Genomic DNA, 18239 nt, shown 5'->3' with positions numbered 1-18239 from the left:
AATTTTAACAGAATTGGTTATAATATATTTATATCATGATAGAGATCCACCATCTAACAGTAGAAGATTACAGAAGATAGTTCTCCATTTTTGTTTTTTTAATATACTTAACAGCTATCAAGGACTCATAAAAAGCCAGGGACAAATTATTCTGTATTAAAATAAAACAATTAAAATAATCAAAACACAGTTTGACTGCCTGGATGACTAAACAAGTACATCTGCAATCATATTCTTATAAGATGCTTTTTTTCTGTGGCTTCAGAAAAAAAAAAAAAAGCCAAATTATCCCCATGAGTGGTAATATTGTGCATCAGCGAGAAGTAGGAGGAAATTGTGCCATGCATTCAAAAAACTAATTTTGGCCTTTTCTTAACTTTATCATTTCAGCAAATGTTTATTGAATGTATATTATGCACAATGTTCTGTGCTCAGGCGTAAATGGGGCACAAACATAACTAAGCCATAGGTTTTCTTCCAACTGGCAGAAAGTAGGAACAGTACTCAAATAACCAAATTAACGTATACAGTAGAAGACAATTCTAAGAGGATCCAAACTATGGAAAGTGTGGTTACGCATATAAAGAGATTATAAAAATATGCAGAAACCAGAGGCAAAGCTTTAAGAATTAGATGCTAATTCAGGGGAACTTGAAGTCCAGATAGGATATTAAGTGATAATAAGAACCATGGAGATGAGGAAGGGTTACCAAGGTGGAAAGGAAATGTCAACTGGAGGGAACACATTGAATCAAAGTATGGAGAAACAAGAACGACTATTCAGGTAACTCTAAATAATTCAATACGATTTAGCAAAAGCATAAAGAATATGAAGGAGATGAAAGTAGAATGAGGCTGGAGCTAGACTGAGGAATACTTTAAATGCCAAGCCAAGGAATTTGAATGAAACTATGTAAACACTGAGCAACTTCACAGTATAGCAGCATTTTTATGTATCTAAATTGAAAAGAGACCAAAACTCAGTACTTCCCATACAAACATAACAATGTAATTCAATACATTTCCCCCTTTTCTCTTTAATATTATGCAAGAACAACCAGGAAAATGAGGGAAAATAACTCTGCAAATAAATTCCGCATTCTGCAAAACCCAAAGATAGATGTAACCTGCAGCCTATACAATATGAAGAAGGGCTGCCAGATACTGGATTGGGCAGTGTTAGACACGATAAGAGTGATGAGAATGGAGCATGTAAGTACATTAGCATCTCAGAAAGCACTAGCAAAAACATAGTAAAGGCTTACCCTGCAGTACAAATGCTTTATCTTTCATTTATAGTATGGTTCTCAACCTTCCTAATGCTGCGACCCTTTAATACAGTTCCTCATGTTGTGGTGACCCCCAACCATAAAATTATTTTCATTGCTACTTCATAACTGTAATTTTGCTACTGTTATGAATCGTTATGTAAATATCTGATATGCAGGATGTATTTTCAGGGGTCGCAACCCATAGGTTGAGAACCGCTGAGATGTGCACAGAGGTGAATAAGGCTGGATACAAAAGCAGACTGCTTTTAGCAAAAAATGGCTCACACATAAGAATCACACCTATGAGCCATTTTTGCTAAAAACAGTCTGCCCCTGTGGGTTGTAAGACCCAAAGGCCACACTAATCACAGATCACAAGCACATATCACTCAGGGGCCCCTACAAATTTCAAGTTTAAGAAAAGCCAACTCATTAAGCTAATTCATTAAAAGAGAAAATGAAAAAAAAAATAATCAGCATACCATGGACACAAAGGTATTATAAGCAAAATTAAAAACCAAACATTTGGAAAGAGCAGCAAAGCTCATCAAATACATGGACTGATACACTGGATAGATAAATATTGTTACTGAGAAGATGTCACAAGTTAAATTTTAAAACTTGAAAAAGCACTTGCTTCTATAAAGGAAGGTCACGGAGCAGAAATGAAAGAAACAAAGATTCAACAGGAAGTGGTGAAATGTGAGCTGTCAGGGCTCAAGAAAATATAGGGAAAAAATGGCATAAGTGAGAATAGGCATAGTGGGGAACGTGAAATATACAAATGAGAAAAACAAATACAAGATGAAAATTGAAGAGAACAAATTAGAGAAGAAAATGGCAGATATTGAAAAACAAACACATAAGTCGGGTGAGTCCTTAAGAAAGAAAACCAAAGCTGAACAAATATTTAAAGTTATCATGTAATAAGACTTTCCTCATATAAGCATCTACTTTATGTACATAGAGGGAACATACATTCATCCTTTTACTAATCAGAGACTGGATCCAGGAGCCGTGCTCAAGTCCTTTATGTAAAATGGCATTGTATTTGCACATAACCTACATACATCCTCCTGTGTACTTAAATCACCTCTAGATTGCTTATAATACCACTACAATGAAATGCTATACGACTAGTTGATATGCTAAATTGTTCAGGGAATGATGACAAGGAAAAAAGTCTGCTCATGTTCAATATAGACTCAAGCATCAAGGCCTGACTACATAGTACATAGTACATAGTACATGTTGGCAACAACCTTCTTTTTCTATTATTTTCAATATGTAGTTGGTTGAATCTGCAGATGCAAAAGCCACCGATACAAAGGGCTGACTGTACTGTGTACCAGGAAAAATAGACTCTGATTAGTCAAAACCAAGGCATAGTCTACTAAAGTTATTAGACTTTAAAGATAAAGACAGAATCATTTGGCGGCCAGACAAAATGATCAAGTCACTTAAAAGGAGAGAAATTTATATTGCATTAGATATCTTCATGGCAATGATCAATACCAGAAGATAGTAGAGCAATACCAACAAAAAAATCAAGGAAAGAATATGTGAGGTATGGATATTATAAACATGCATCCAAGCTACGCTTTAAATCTGAAAATGACAAATAGTTTCAACATGCAGAGAATTCAGAGACTATTGCTCCTAAGAGTATTTTTTTAGGAAATTACAGCAAAACAAACTGAGAAATGACTGAGAAAAATTTGGAAGAAGATTTGGTGCTGAGCACAGAATATATTTAAATGTAGAAGTGAGACTCAAATAATGTGGGGTTTAAGATGACAAAATAGAAAGTATATGCCACGTTTTGTTTAATTAACAAAAACTGGTAGGGTAAGGGAGAAGCTCTATTCATGATAAACAAAATAACAACATAAGCAAATTTAAAATAAAAGTCAGCACAAAGAAAGATAATGTTCTTGAATAAACTGTGTAAAGGAAGAGGGATTGGGTAATGGAGAAACATTCATTTTATTGTCACTAAGCATGGATCTAATTGTTACTGTCTTAGAAAAATAAAGAGCTAGAAGAATTATATGAGCCTATGATTATAAAGGTACCACTAGAAGAAATATATAACAACCTTCCAAATAAAAACAAAGAAATAAATTACAGATTCAATGAAAAACTTAAAGTATATATAAACAATCCTATATAATAAAACCATAATATGCAAATCGACCTAACAGTGGAATTACCGGAGGAACGACTGGTTGCTATAACGTGCACTGACCACCAGGGGGCAGATGCTAAACGCAGGAGCTGCCCCTAGGGCAGCTCCTGCGTTTAGCATCTGCCCCTCCTGCCCCTAGAGGGAGGCGACCAGCAGTGGTGATAGGGGGGCAAGGCCGGGAAGCAGGCAGTGCCAGGCCATCAGCCAAGGCAGGTGCTAGCGGGGGGCCCCCGGTCATCCCAACCACTGGTTGCCCCAAAGATGGCGCTGATCGCTGGCCAGGCCTAGGGACCCTACCCTATATATTCGGAAGAGTCTCTTAGATTTAAAAAATAAAACCTGGCAAGGCTACTCTAACACTGAAAAAACAGGATGATGCAGAGATGACATGCATGGACTCTGGCTTGCACATTTAGTGGTTAGCCCTGATTCTGACACTTATAACTGTATGACAAAGCCAATTACTTAACTTCTCTCTGCTTCAGTTTTTCCACCCATAAGATGGGGAAAATAGTACTACTGCCTCAGAAGGATCATGTTATGTACTACTTTTTATAATCAGGGGAAAAAAATGTAGCTGCCCATACAACAGCAAGATGCCTTTCACCTGTATGAGAATTATGGTCATTGGTGCATGCAGCATCCCAGATTGCGAGAGGGATGTCCAACTGTTGGTTTAGGCCTGACATCCCCCCAGGGATCCCCGATTGTGAGAGGATGCAGGCCAGGCTAAGAGACCCCCCTCCCCACCTGTGCACAAATTTTGTGCACTGGGCCTCTAGAAAATAGCATAAAAGAATCCTATCTAATAAAAGAGAAACATGGTAATTGGTGTACGATCGCTACCCTTCCCATTGGCTAATCAGTGAGATATGCAAATTAACTGCCAGCCAAGATGGCGGCCGGCAGCCAGGCAGCTTGAAACTAACATGAGGCTTGCTTGCTTCAGTGACGGAGGACTCCAACGTTCCCCGCCTGCCTTGCCAGACTCTGAGCTTGCAGTTTAAGAAACATTGTAACAAATATAGAAGCTAAACAAAACCCCAGAAACCTGCTTTCAGCGAGCCGGGATCTCAGAGCTGGAGTTGAAACAGTGTTTCGATTATAGAACCCAAACAAACCAGATACCTTCTTTCAGCAGCAGAGGCCTCAGAGCTGGAGCCAGAGCTAAAGCTGGCCCAGAATAAAAAAAGAAAAAAGAAAAAAAGGAGCAGTTGGGAACTTCAGTCCCAGCCTGAAAACAGCCCTCAGCCCCTCACCCAGACTGGCCAGGCACCCCAGTGGGGACCCCCACCCTGATCCAGGACACCCTTAAGGGCAAACCAGCCAGCCCCACCCATGCACCAGGCCTCTATTCTATATAGTAAAAGGGTAATATGCCTCCCAGGACCAGGATCAGCGGAGCCGAGAGGCCTCCCGGCACCGGGATCAGCGTGACGGGGGCAGCGCCCAAACCCCCTGATCGCCCTGCGGCTCTGTGTGTGACAGGGTGCGGCGCCTCAACCCCCTGAACAGCCCTGCTCTGTGTGTGACAGGGTGCGGTGCCCCAACCACCCCCCCCACCACCACCACGGGCCCTGCTCTGTGTGTGACGGGGCAGAGCCATAACCTCCCCATCAGCCCTGCCCTGAGTGTGAGAGTGGCGGCGCCCCAACCACCTGATAGACCCTGCTCTGTGGGTGATAGAGGGTGGCGCCCCAACCCCCTGATCCGCCCTGCCCTGAGTGTGACAGGGGGCGGTGCCCCAACTCCCCTATCGGCCCTACTCTGTGAGTGACAGGGGGGAGCTCCTCAACCCCCTGATGGGCCCTGCTCTGTGCAAGACAGCGGGGGAGCTCCCCAACCCCCTGATTGACCCTGCTCTGTGCATGACAGGGTATGGAGCCCCAACCCCCCTGATGGGCCCTGCTCTGTGCATGACAGGGGGTAGTGCCCTAACCCCCTGACTGGCCCTGCTCTGTGCATGACAGGGTACAGAGCCCCAACCCCCCTGATGGGCCCTGCTCTGTGCGTGACAGGGGATGGCACCGCAACTTCCCCATAGACCCTGCCTTGAGTGTGACAGGGGGCGGTGCCCCAACCCCCCAATCAGCCCTACCCTGAGCATGACTGAGGGTGGCATCGCAACCTCCCAATCCGCCCTGCTCTGTTCATGACAGGGGTAGCGCCCCAACTCCCCAATCGGCCCTGCTCTTAGCCCAACCAGGGGCTGCACCTAGGGATGGGGCCTGCCCTCTGCCACCCGGAAGCAGGCCTAAGCCAGCAGGTCATTATCTCCCGAGGGGTTCCAGACTGCGAGAGGGCACAGACCGGGCTGAGGGACCCCCTCTTTCCCCCCTGAGTGCACAAATTGTTGTGCACCGGGCCTCTAGTGTGAAAAATAAAAACCAAAATGTCTAACATATCAATTTCATGATTTAAAAAAACATCTTTAGTTCGATCAAAAGCAAAAACCAACATATTTAAAATAAAGTGATTCAGAAATGTTTAAATAAAGGGGTTGAGAAAATATCTAGGTGAATCAAAAGAAAGCAAGGCTCAAAGTCCAGAATCATAAGTGCATACAGAAACCTCCCAAGGGGAAGGCAGGGGAGGGTGGGTGGGAAGATATTAATCAATGAACTTGTATGTATATAAGCTTAAGGACACAGACAATGGGGTGGTGAGGGGGCAGGGAGGGAGAAGGGAAGAGGTGCAGGAAGAGATTAATGGGGGGGGAAAGGAGGACCTATGTAATATTTCAACAATAAAGATATATATATGAAACCCTCCAAGGAAACAGAAACTCATAATCCTGGTTGCCAGAAATAGATGATAATGGGAACTGGACAGATCAGCATTGTGGAAGGGAGGGAGACTTTTCACTGAATAATTTTTTAAATGTTCTAGTGTTTGAACTGGTGAATGATTGTGTGTGTGTGTGTGTGTGTGTGTGTGTGTGTGTGTGTGTGTGTCTTTTAAGCAAAATGAATAAATCTGGAACTACCTCATAAGCAAAACTACAAATGAAAACACTTTTCATTTGTCTAATACCACAGTAGGAGATAATGTAGATTTCTGTACATTAGCAGTTGATCCTGTCCCATCTGACTACAGGTTAGCAACTCAGAATCATAAGGTATTCTGAATGCCATAGAGCTCTGCTGAAATTCACTATGGGAACCAAAATGTTTTTGAAATAAACTCTGTCTTACTGAGGTTTGTCTCTAAACTAGATGAAACATTTTCAGTGTAACTAATCAGTTTTCAGGACAATTAAACCAATGACTAACTGATTAGCCCTTGTAAGATCTTGAGAGAGACTACCCTGCTGGTATAATTCTTTTCTTTCTTTCTTTTTCTTTCTCTCTTTCTTTCTTTCTTTCCTTCTCTCTTTCTTTCTTTCTTTCTTTCTTTCTTTCTTTCTTTCTTTCTTACTTTCTTTCTTTCTTTCTTTCTGTCTTTCTTTCTTTTTCTCTTTCTTTCTTCCTCTCTTTCTTTCTTTCTTTCTTTCTTTCTCTCGTTTTGAGCTAAAAGACAGATGATTAAGAAATGTATATGCAGGAGTGGATCCCTGTTTTCAGAGTCTGAAGCTAACAATTTTGTGATCTTTCTTTAAGAAAAGGAATATAAAATTATAAATATAAAATTATTCATAAAAGTGGCTATTTATTTAGAATGAGAAAAATACCTCCATGAATTCCTGGAGCTTGGGTTCTTTTCTTCTGAGATCTCTTTTACAAAAGGTATCTGAAATACTCACCTAGAAATGATTCCTGCTTGCATCCTGGCTTATACTCTTCGCCCAGAACACTCTAAAACTCCCAGCAACTTCCCAAACACTTACAAGAATCTTTGTATTTGAGGCCCATAAAACAACATAACCTTCATCGGTGTCATCGGCAACCTCCCTTACATGGCAAAAGCAGTGTAGAAATTAACCTAACACCTTTTAAATGGATAATGATAATCATTTCCTCTCACTATTCAGAAGAGCAACATCTGCTAGGTTAATGGCAAAATGCTTTCATATAATGATGTGAGTGAGTCTGCCATGTATTATGATATGTGGAAGAATCCATTAACCACTTATTGAACTTAAGATTATAAAAGGATGTCTTTAGCCTTGCTCTGATGACTTGTTTTCTTGACGTATTAACTTGGCAAGGCTAAAGTCCTCCTCTGTACAGTTAAATATTTGTCTAGATATTGCTCTGAAAGGATATTGGTGATGTAATAAAAGTTCCTAATTAATGTACTTTATTTTTTTATATTTTTATTGATTTTTTACAGAGAGGAAGGGAGAGAGATAGAGAGTTAGAAACATCGATGAGAGAGAAACATCGATCAGCTGCCTCCTGCACACCTCCTACTGGGGATGTGCCCGCAGCCAAGGTACATGCCCTTGACTGGAATCGAACCTGGGACCTTTCAGTCTGCAGGCCGACGCTCTATCCATTGAGCCAAACCAGTTAGGGCTAATTAATGTACTTTAAATAAGAAAGATTATCCTGAACCCAGTACAAACTCTTTCTAGAGCATGCCAGGCACCTTTCCTCCTTCTTTCCCCAGGCACATTACCTTTGCCTTTCTCTCTCCTAGACTCCAAGGTCCCTTCTTTTGACTCTGAAACTTGTTTCCTGAGCCCACGCAGACCAACTGGCTCACTTTTTTCTACTTCTGTGACTTTCTAAATAAACTTTCTCCTTTAATAGGGGGGAGAGGGGGGAAAGATTCTCTTGGATAACCTGGTGAGCTAGACTTGATCAGTTGGAATGCCTCAAAGCAGGCTTCCCTAGGAGAGGAAAGAAAATTCCACCACTGGACAACAGTTTCTGCCTGTGCCCTGCTTGCCCATGATCTTCCCTTACTTTTGACCTTCGTCAGCTGCCCGCACAATCCCGTCAGCCAATTCCACGTCATAAATTTCAATATATAGTAATCTGATTCTGCTTCCCGGATCCTGACTGTTGTGCCTGCCATAAAACACACTGTTTGCAACAGGACAACTGCAAAGGGTAAACTGTTCTTAAGGAGACAAATAAACTGGTTGGCCCAGTTTCCTGTGGTTTTGACTGGAGGCTGTTGGATACTCCTTGTAAAGAAATATTTAAATATGCAACTTATCCTAAAGCATCCTTACATTCCCCCATGGTTGCTAGTTTAGAAACCACAAGTATTAGTATCACTATCCAAACTTACCTTCTCCTTAAAGTTACTTATTCATCAGCTACCTCTATTCTCCAGGTGATAAATTCAATGATTTCAAAGACTTGCTGTGCCTTTATGCCTCATATGCCCTTACCCCCAGCATTGTGTCTGGTACATGGAAGGTGTTCAACAAACATATTTGTTGAAGAAATGAATGAAGATACTTCCAGGCATGCAAAGAGGTGGACTCAGTCCTCACACTTGGGAATTCTTGCATTCCAGAGACTGCAGGGCTCAGCTCGCTAATGGTGACAGAGGGGCGGTTCTTGTGTCCGACATCTATATATCCATCCTCTTGCCACAACCCCTGCTCTTCAACCTAGTGCTAATGGTAACATTTGTATTCACTATTTCCTACCTGGGAAAGTTATACATTCATCACTTCATTTGTTGGTTGACTGCCTGACAAGATTTGTGATAACGATAACAAAAAGGTGTTTTTAAAGTAATGAAAATAAAAGATGTGGTGGTCATGAAGTTACTAAAAGATTTCCACTAAAATGAAATAATTCAGTGATTTTAAAGCATCAAAGTTAAACTTTCGTCATCTGATTCTTCCCTTGTCCCCTGATTGGCCACTAATCAGATGAACAATGGTGGCACCTTTGCCAAAAGAAGGGACTGGGTGTCTGTGTAAAAATTGCATTGCAATGGCCAGCTGTTGTTAGTCTATGGGTGCACACTATTCTGAAAACCTCCCTTCTGATTTACATGCTCCATTCTCTTCTAAGTCCTCCAAATAAGTGCTTCTCAAACTTTAATGTGCATTAAAAATCACCCAGAAATCCTGTTAAAATGCAGGTTGTGATTCAAAAGATCTGCTGCATTTCTACTATGTTTCCAGGTGATGCCTGTGCTATTAGCCACTGCCCACATTTTGATGTCAAGGGTCTCATTCCTAAATCTAGACTCTAGATCAGTATTGCCAAGCTGTCATTCAACTTTGGCCATCATCCAGTAACAGTCGGGTAACAAAGCAACAGAGTGGCAAGGATTCATCATAATGCTGTAATAGTCTCCGCATGACTCTTAAATTATTGTTATTTGGGACCTGTAGAGACTTTTTTTTCTTTTTCTAAAACAACATTTTTAAACAGCTATTTTAGGTTGACAACAAAATTGAAATGCAGGTACATAGATTTCTTATAAATCTCCTGCTCCCCCATGAATAGCCTCCCCCATTATCAACATCACTCACCAGAATGATTTTTGTTTATTTATTTATTTTTTTTTACCAAGGATGGATCTATTTATATTGACACATCATAATCATCCCAAGTGCTTAGTTTACCTGAGGACTGCATATATTTGGGGGGTTTGGACATAAGGATAATGCTTTACATTCCTTATTATTACACAGAGTACTTTCAATGTTCCAAACAGTTTTCTGTGTACCTCCTACTCATCTCTCCTCTCTCAACCCCTAGAAACCACTGACTGCTTTTGTTGTTGTTGTTTTGTTAATCCTCACTTGAGAGTATTCTTCCATTGGTTTTTGGAGAGAGTGGAAGGGAGGGGGAAAGAGAGAGAGAAAAAAGGTCTATGTAAGAGAGACACATCAATTGGTTACCTCTCATATGGCTCTTGACTGGAATTGAATGGGTACCCTTCAATTCCTGGGCCAATGATGCTTTATCCACTGAGCCAAACCAGCTAGGGCAACCACTGATAGTTTTATTGTCACTATAATTTCAAAATGTCAGATAGTTGAAATCATACTTAATGTTCCTTTTCAGATTAACTTTCTTTTTCACTTTAGTAATGGTCAGTTAAGATTCCTCCATGTTTTTTCATAGCTTAGAAGCTCTTCTTTTAATGCTGAATAATATTCCATTTTCTGGATGGACCAGAGTTTATTTTTCCATTACCTACTGAAGAACTTCTTGGTTGCTTTTGGTAATTGTGAATAAAGCTGCTATAAACATCAATGTTCAGGGCTTTTTAACACCTTTGGGTAAATATGAAGGAGCATGACTGCTGATTGTCTGATAAGAGTATGTTTAGTTTGTAAGAAACCACAGACTGACTTCCTGTATGATTTCCTACCAGCCAGGTCTGAGAGTCCCTGTCACTCCACATCCTCATCAGCATTCGGTATTGTGGGAGTTCAGCACTTGGGCTGGTCTAACAGGTGTGTAGCAATAATTCATTGGTATTTTACTTTGAATTTCCCTGATGAAATATGATGTGGTCCATCTGTTGAACCTTTCAAAAGACATTTTTCATATATTAGTGACTTCTGTTTTGTACAACCCAAAGTTTGGTGGGTGTATGTGATTTTCAAGATGATTTCGTGCTATCCTGTAAACACACATATAAAAGTGTAAGAAGAATTTTACTTTCAAAATGTCTCTGATTTTTGTACTCATTCTGGCTGTCTAGTTATTTAAAATTTGTTGGCACAAATCATGTACAGCAATATATCATTTCTTACTTAAAAGGCATAAGTTTATAAATGTTTTCTTCTTGTGTTTAAACCATTTGTTCAAGGAAGAAGGTTTTTATAATATCAATGATTCCTTCGCCTTTACTGGTATTAGATTTAAGGTTTTATTCTAAAGCAAAGATATATTATACTAGATTTCACAACAGGCCTGTATGTACATTTTTCACCTGTAGTTTAAGAACTATAGAGAGAACTTTTGTGTTTCAATGGAAAACCATGTATGGTCAAGTGGTCTGATTCTAACTAAGTTCACCATTTTTTTGAACTGTCTTGCCACCTCTTTGTAAACTGCAGGTTACCAGAGAACATGTGGTAGAGTCTTAACTGTCTCACCTGGGAGAGTTTCAATGGACTTCCTCCCCTTCTTAGAAATGCCTGCAAATTGGATTGGAGCTTCCCTTGCACCAGTTGTCAGCCCTTCCTATATTTTCAGTTCTTCCACTTTCCTTCAATATCTGACTGCGATCCTCTAAACTAACCTTTTCAGGTCTCACATCTGACTAAAACTAAGATCTAAAACCTGGCGGCCCAATAAACAACATTATAAACTGATGAACAAAAATAGATACAGAGGCAGAGAAGCATTGAACAGACTGTCAAACTACAGTGGGAAGGCTGGGGAGGTTTGCGGGGGGGCAGGGGGGCAGGTAAGAGATCAACCGAAGAACTTGTCTGCATGCATATAACCAATGGATACAATGCACTGAGGGGCGGGTGAGGGCATGTGCGGGGGGGATGGGGGTAGGGGAGGTCGGAGAAAGGTCAATGGGGAAAAAAAGGAGACATATGTACTACTATTTGTAATACTTAAATCAATAAAAAAAATTTTAAAAAATAAATAAATAAAAAATAAAATAAAACCTGACGGCCCACATCCCTATCCAGACTCTGTTGTCTTATAGCTGTCCTTCCTCTGAGGATCTCCAGGACTCCAAGACAACTGACCACTGCCACCACCTTGGTTTTGCAGAAGTGACACCAACAAGAATCCCTGAGAGATGACTTCCTAGATCCTTCTTTGCCCCACCCAGGTTTATGATCACCTCTGAGTTGTTCAGTTATGAGTGATATTCCTTCATCAGGAACCAAAGTGGGGGGACCAAAGTCAAGCATGACCTGATCCCTGTGCTCCTGGAAAGCAGAGATAGTTAAACCCTCTTACCATCTTTTTTTTTTTTAATTGATTTTTTACAGAGAGGAAGGAAGAGGGATAGAGAGTTAGAAACATCGATGAGAGAGAAACATCGATCAGCTGCCTCCTGCACACTCCCCACTGGGGATGTGCCCACAACCAAGGTGCATACATGCCCTTGACCAGAATCGAACCTGGGACCCTTGAGTCCACAGGCTGACGCTCTATCCATTGAGCCAAACGGGCTAGGCTAGGGCCTCTTACCATCTTTTTGTTTGGGAAACAGGTAACAGCGAAGGACCATTCTGCTCTCTCCCGTGCTGAGATAAGACCCTCTCTACCCTTCCTCACAAGTGGAATAAGACTCCTCCTGGAGTCACTGACCTGCCTCTATAGCATTGCCCTCCCTTTGAGATGCTCCTCTTTACTGAATAGTCTCTCCATCGCAATAGCCTAATTGAAATCACCTGTGTTAATTGCCCCATTCATCTTGTCTTTGACAGAACAACACCAAAACAGTTCACCTGAGGTACCAGGAACGCAGCATTTTCTCTGCGCTGGAAGTTTTAAAGATGCACTGAAAGGAGGTGAATTTATTGGCCAAGTCTGACCCAGAGACACTTCTAAGGAGGTTTTTGAATCAGGCATATCAAAGAGGGGTTTCAAGCTGTTTGAGAGTCTGCGGGGAACAACTTGGAAGCTAAAGAGAGAGTCTGAAAGATGTTTCAACTTGAAAGGGAAGGGAAGAGAATACAAAAGGACATTAAAGACCCAGTAGGTAAAAGTAAAAAGTCACCTGGGGATTATGAAGTGTTTGAAAACTGTCCCTAGTTCCAAAGTGATAGCTTAGAACATTGAAAGTAGGTCTGGCAAAGAGCCTCTCATCATACAATTGCCAAATAACTCTGCACACTATAATTATGGAGCTGGCGGGAATGTGTGCAAAATGCACTGCAAAGACATAAGGGACACTCTGTAATGACAGAGTGGAGGGGGGTATATTGATAATTGAGATTTTTTTTTAAAGTTCTCTTTTGTAGTAACAGTTTTTAAATTCAGCAGTATCCTGTTGAAAATGAGAGGAACAATTTTAAATAAAAGTGAGAAAAAGAGATAATACCACAGTAAAGGCTGGTTTTAGAAATCAGCCCAAGAGTAGGCTTCCTCGGGAATATCATTTGGACATTATTTGCACAAGGAAAGCTGCACTTAGAAATGTTAATAGCATGGGCCCTTCTCTATTAGGACCCACCTGTCACTAGCTCTGTGAAACTAGGTAAGTTATTTAAACTCTCTAGACCTGTGCCAAACAGTCCACATATCTATGTCACAGAGTGCCACAGACTCTTTGCATAGAACACTAGGGACATTAAAAATCCCAACATCACAGAGCTGTTTAAGGAAATAATAAAAAAATATTATCAATAAAGCAAATGCATCAAACTCTTATTAGGTGTTGGGCCCTGTAACAAGACTGTCACATGGGTAATTTCATAGGAACATTATGAGAATGGTAACTAATATGGTGCCCATTTTTAGTTGAAGAAACTAAGGCACAGAGAGTTTGATTGACCTGTTCAAGGTCATATAGCTAGCAAGTGGTAACATCTGGATTTGAAGCCAGGCTTGTGCCTCAAATGCTGTTTTTATGCCTTTATTGCTTTGAGTGTTCCAAGTTTTATTCCCTCTATAAATGGAATTTCTCCCAAAAGACAACTGTAACTATTAACGTTTTATAACTTAGTAGGAATAATGACTGTGATTTCAAAGGTTACAAAATAGTGTAAAGAACCCAGAGTGGGGGAGCATGAAGAACTAGTTAAGATGATGAAAACAATGTGTTGGCCCTAAACTCCAAAGTCCCTCTTCACGACTTGCTCTGTGAAAATGGCTGGAGCCCTGTAAGTATTTTTGCTTTGTCTGCTGGTCTGATGTTGAGCTCTGTCACTAGAGGGCACTGGAGAAACACTGAAGGAGAAATGGATTTCTCTTCTAAGTGGTTGCTCCTGTCACTAGACCCCTGCAGTGGTTTCTCCAGCACTAGGCCCCTCAGCATGACTTTCCCAGGACCAAGCTCCTCCAGCTCCAGACTCCTGCAATGCTGACATGGCTCCTCCAGAGCCCAGAGCCACCTGCTTCCATTGACAACCTCTCAGGTGGCTCTGCGGCAGAGTGCCACCTGTCTGGCACCACCCAGTGAATGACTTTCTAGAACACCCAAGGGCCCAGCAGAGGACCTCCAGCATGGCTCCTCCCTGAGCTCAGCCTCCCCTGTACCCCCAGGATGGCTTTGCAGTGAGTTCTGAGATATAGCACCTCCCTGTGCATGGTCTCCTTGTCTCCCCTGAAAGCCAACTTCCAGCAAGTTCCACCTGCTGGGTGGGCATCTTCCATGGTCTCTCTGTCTCAGATCTTTACATCTGCTATTCCTTTATTCTTTAAAGTTCTCTTTGCTTCTTACTAGCCAATTTTCTAGAATGCCCATATATTATATCTAAAATCAGAAATAAAATGAACTTCAAAATAAAATTAATAAAATTAATTCTGAAACAAACCTGTCTTGACTGTAGTTGCTCTTCAGTTGCCGATCTTTGTCTTTCCTTTCTGCTTTTTGTCAGTTTCTTAGAAAAGTGTTAGTTTTTTCTTGAAAGATGTCCCATAGGTCCCTCCATCTCAACATATTCTCCAAATTAACTCTAAACCACCTTCTTCTCCTGCATTTTCTCTCTCAATAAGACTTTCTTTTGGGGCATAATTATCCAAGATAGAAATCTGATACATGTCTTCACATCTCATCAGGGCACAAAATCCTTTCAATTCTTATTCCTTAAGATTTCTCAACTTAGTTACTTCCTTTCTTGGGCCTCCTTATCTTCAAAATAATAGCAGGTACTATTTAATGAATGCTCTGTAAATGCGGGTCATCGTGCTAAAATTAACCCACACAACTCCAAGAAGCAAGTGTCAGTAGCCCCATGTAACAGATGATAAAATTAGGACTTAATAGCTTATGTAATTTATCTAGATGTAAACAACTGGGAGAACACAAAAGGAGCATCCAAAAGCAGGTAGCTGGTTGGGAACAACAAGTTCCCGCGACTGCAATATGCTGCTTTCAGTCTAGCCTCATTACACTGCATCCACTACACAGTTTTCTAAAAACTTTCTAAAATACAAATCTGGTCATGACACTTTCCTATTTTAAACATTTCATCAGGAATTTTATTTCTGGATAGGATTTAATAGGTACAGGCTGGCCATTCTTTTCATTGTAACAGATCGGCAAACAACAACAAAAACCCATGGTAAATTACAGAAATAAAATTTTAAAGCTATCAGAGGGCCATGGAAGCAACGATTACCAAATTAAAATTCTAGAGATGGTAGAACCCTTCTTAGATGAGCTGAGATTGCCAAGTGTTTTCTTCTCCCTGGGGACTTATCATGTCTGGGCATTTCTGAGAAATAGGAGAGATTATTCTAAGGGAAAGTAAAATTAGAAAAGCTTTTGATGACTGTGTGGGTTGGTGTGATGTGATGTATTGGAATCTAGAGAAATGTCATAGCTGTGGCCAGTGTTCCCCACAGGATGCATTCTGAGAGCTGGGGCGGTGTGGGAGGTGGCAGATTAGACTAGAGAGGCAGAGCGAAGTTTCTTGCAGTTTTGGACTGCTTGGGAGAAAATAGCTCACTAAAGAGAGAGGTCTAGAACAAAAGAGATTTGACATCAGAAATAAACCAAGTATAATAACTAAAGCTGCAACCCACCACTGGCCAAGCTCAATCTCTAATTAGATTAATGTGTTTGGCTCCTCATGCTCTCTGTTGAAAGGAGGAAAAGGTAAACTATCTCTAGGAGAAAATAACATTAATTCAAGTATCTATAGATCTTTTACACATAATTTATGTCATATAATAAAAATTGTACAAAAATTACAGGGCTTATAAAGAGGAAGGAAAGGGTGACTAATACCTAAGAGGGAAAAATAGACATTAGAAGCAGACACAGGGTCATGTAGATATTGATGTTAGCAGGCCGGGACTTCAAAATTACTCTTATAAATATGTTTTAAAAAAACAGAGAAATTTTAGACAAACTGGATGAAAACATGAGTAATTTCAACTGAGAATTAGAATCTATATGAATAAAAGAGATTCAAATACCTTTATAGAACTGAATATAAACACTGAGTGTCCAGATTATTATGACCACCTGACGTTTATAGGCAAATTAGCTATAATTTCGTGCTGAAGTTGCTAGAGGGCCAGACCATTATAATAGGGAAGCAGGTTGTTTACCACGACAGTAGAAGTGATTTTTTTCTGAAGATATGGATAAACAATGCGATTTAACAGCCTTTGAACGTGGGATATATAAAGGGTGTCCCAAAATTCACGCAAGAAGTAATTTTGATAGAAAACACAGGTTTATAATTAAAAATTGTAAATTTTTTATTGATTCATTAAGTATATAGTATAGGGTCATGTATGGAATAGCATAGCTGTGCTGATACATACGCACTCTTTTGTTGAAATTTTCCATGACCTTTTTGCATAAATGTGGCTGAATTTCGATGAGGCTCATTTTCATCTTGATGGCTTGGTTAATCAACAAAATTGTTGCATTTGGGGGTTCAGAAAATCCATGAGTGAATGTTGAGAAATAAATGCATCCACAACATGTCACTGTTTCATGCGGATTTTGGGCTGGAGGCATCATCGGACCATCCTTTGAAAATGCGGCTGCTCAGGCAATAACAAAAGAGTGCATATGTGCCAGCAAAGCCATGGAAACCATTTACCCGATATGCTATTCCATACATAACCCTATACTATATACTTTATGAATCAATAGATATTTACAATTTTTCATTATAAGCCTGTGTTTTCTATCAAAATTACTTCTTGCGTAAATTTTGGGACACTCTTTATTATGATGAGGGGTCAGATTATTATGACCACCTGACGTTTGTAGGCAAATTAGCCATACATTGCATCCTATGGGATATGGAAGCTGAAGGCCTGTTCCGAACACCATTGCTGTATGCAGTTACCAAGATAAAATGTCTCCTATTCGCACATAAACACAAGGATTGGACAGTCGAGCATTGGAAAAAAGTCATGTGGTCCGATGAATCACGTTTCCAGGTGCATCATGCAAATGAAAGAGTGAGAATTTGGCAGAAACAGCATGAAAGCATGCACCCCCCCCCCCCCCATGCATGAGTAAAACCCTTCAAGCTAGTGGGGGCAGTGTTATCGTTTGGGGCATGTTTTCCTGGCATGATTTGGGCTCTTTAATTCGTGTGGAACAACGTCTGAATAGCACAACATACCTAAGTATCGTTGTGATCAAGTTCATCCTATCATGTTGATGGCGTATCCCAATGGAGATGGCTTCTTCCAACAAGACAATGCGCCATGCCATGGTGCTCGTATTGTGCAGGTGTGGTTTCAAGAACATGAGGGAGACTTTATCTTGCTTAGGTGGCCCCCACAATCACCAGATCTCAATCCAATGGAGCATTTGTGGGACAAAGTTAAAAGAGCCATCAGGCAGCTGGTTCCACAACCATTAAATCTCACAGAACTGGACAGTGTTATTCATCAGGCATGGTGTCAGATTCCTCACATCACCTTTCAACATCTCATGGAGTCAATGCCAAGAAGAATCGCCGCAGTATTGAAGGCAAAAGGTGGCCCAACGAAGTACTGATGGGGTGGCCATAATAATCTGGCCACTCATAATAATATATATCCCACATTCAAAGGCTGTTAAATTGCATTGTTTACCCATATCATCAGAAAAAAATCACTTCTACTGTCATGGTAAACAACCTGCTTCCTTATTTATAATGGTCTGGCCCTCTAGCAACTCAGCGCAAAATTATAGCTAATTTGCTTACAAACGACATGTGGTCATAATAATCTGGACACGGCATGTGGTCATAATAATTTAGAACCCATAATAATCTGGACACTCCAAAGTCAAAATAAAATAAATGCACATTT

General features: G+C 40.6%; 1 protein-coding gene across 1 annotated transcript in view; it reads right to left on the bottom strand.

Moving 5' to 3' along the window:
* WDR49 (WD repeat domain 49) overlaps nucleotides 1-18239 on the bottom strand; it is a 142458-nt gene that overhangs the window by 315 nt on the left and 123904 nt on the right. The window lies entirely within an intron of this gene.

The sequence above is a fragment of the Myotis myotis genome, unplaced genomic scaffold (assembly GCF_014108235.1).
Source record: "Myotis myotis isolate mMyoMyo1 unplaced genomic scaffold, mMyoMyo1.p scaffold_m19_p_2, whole genome shotgun sequence".
In the NCBI taxonomy this organism is placed as follows: Eukaryota; Metazoa; Chordata; class Mammalia; order Chiroptera; family Vespertilionidae; genus Myotis; species Myotis myotis.
This window is presented reverse-complemented; position numbering and strand designations above follow the sequence as displayed.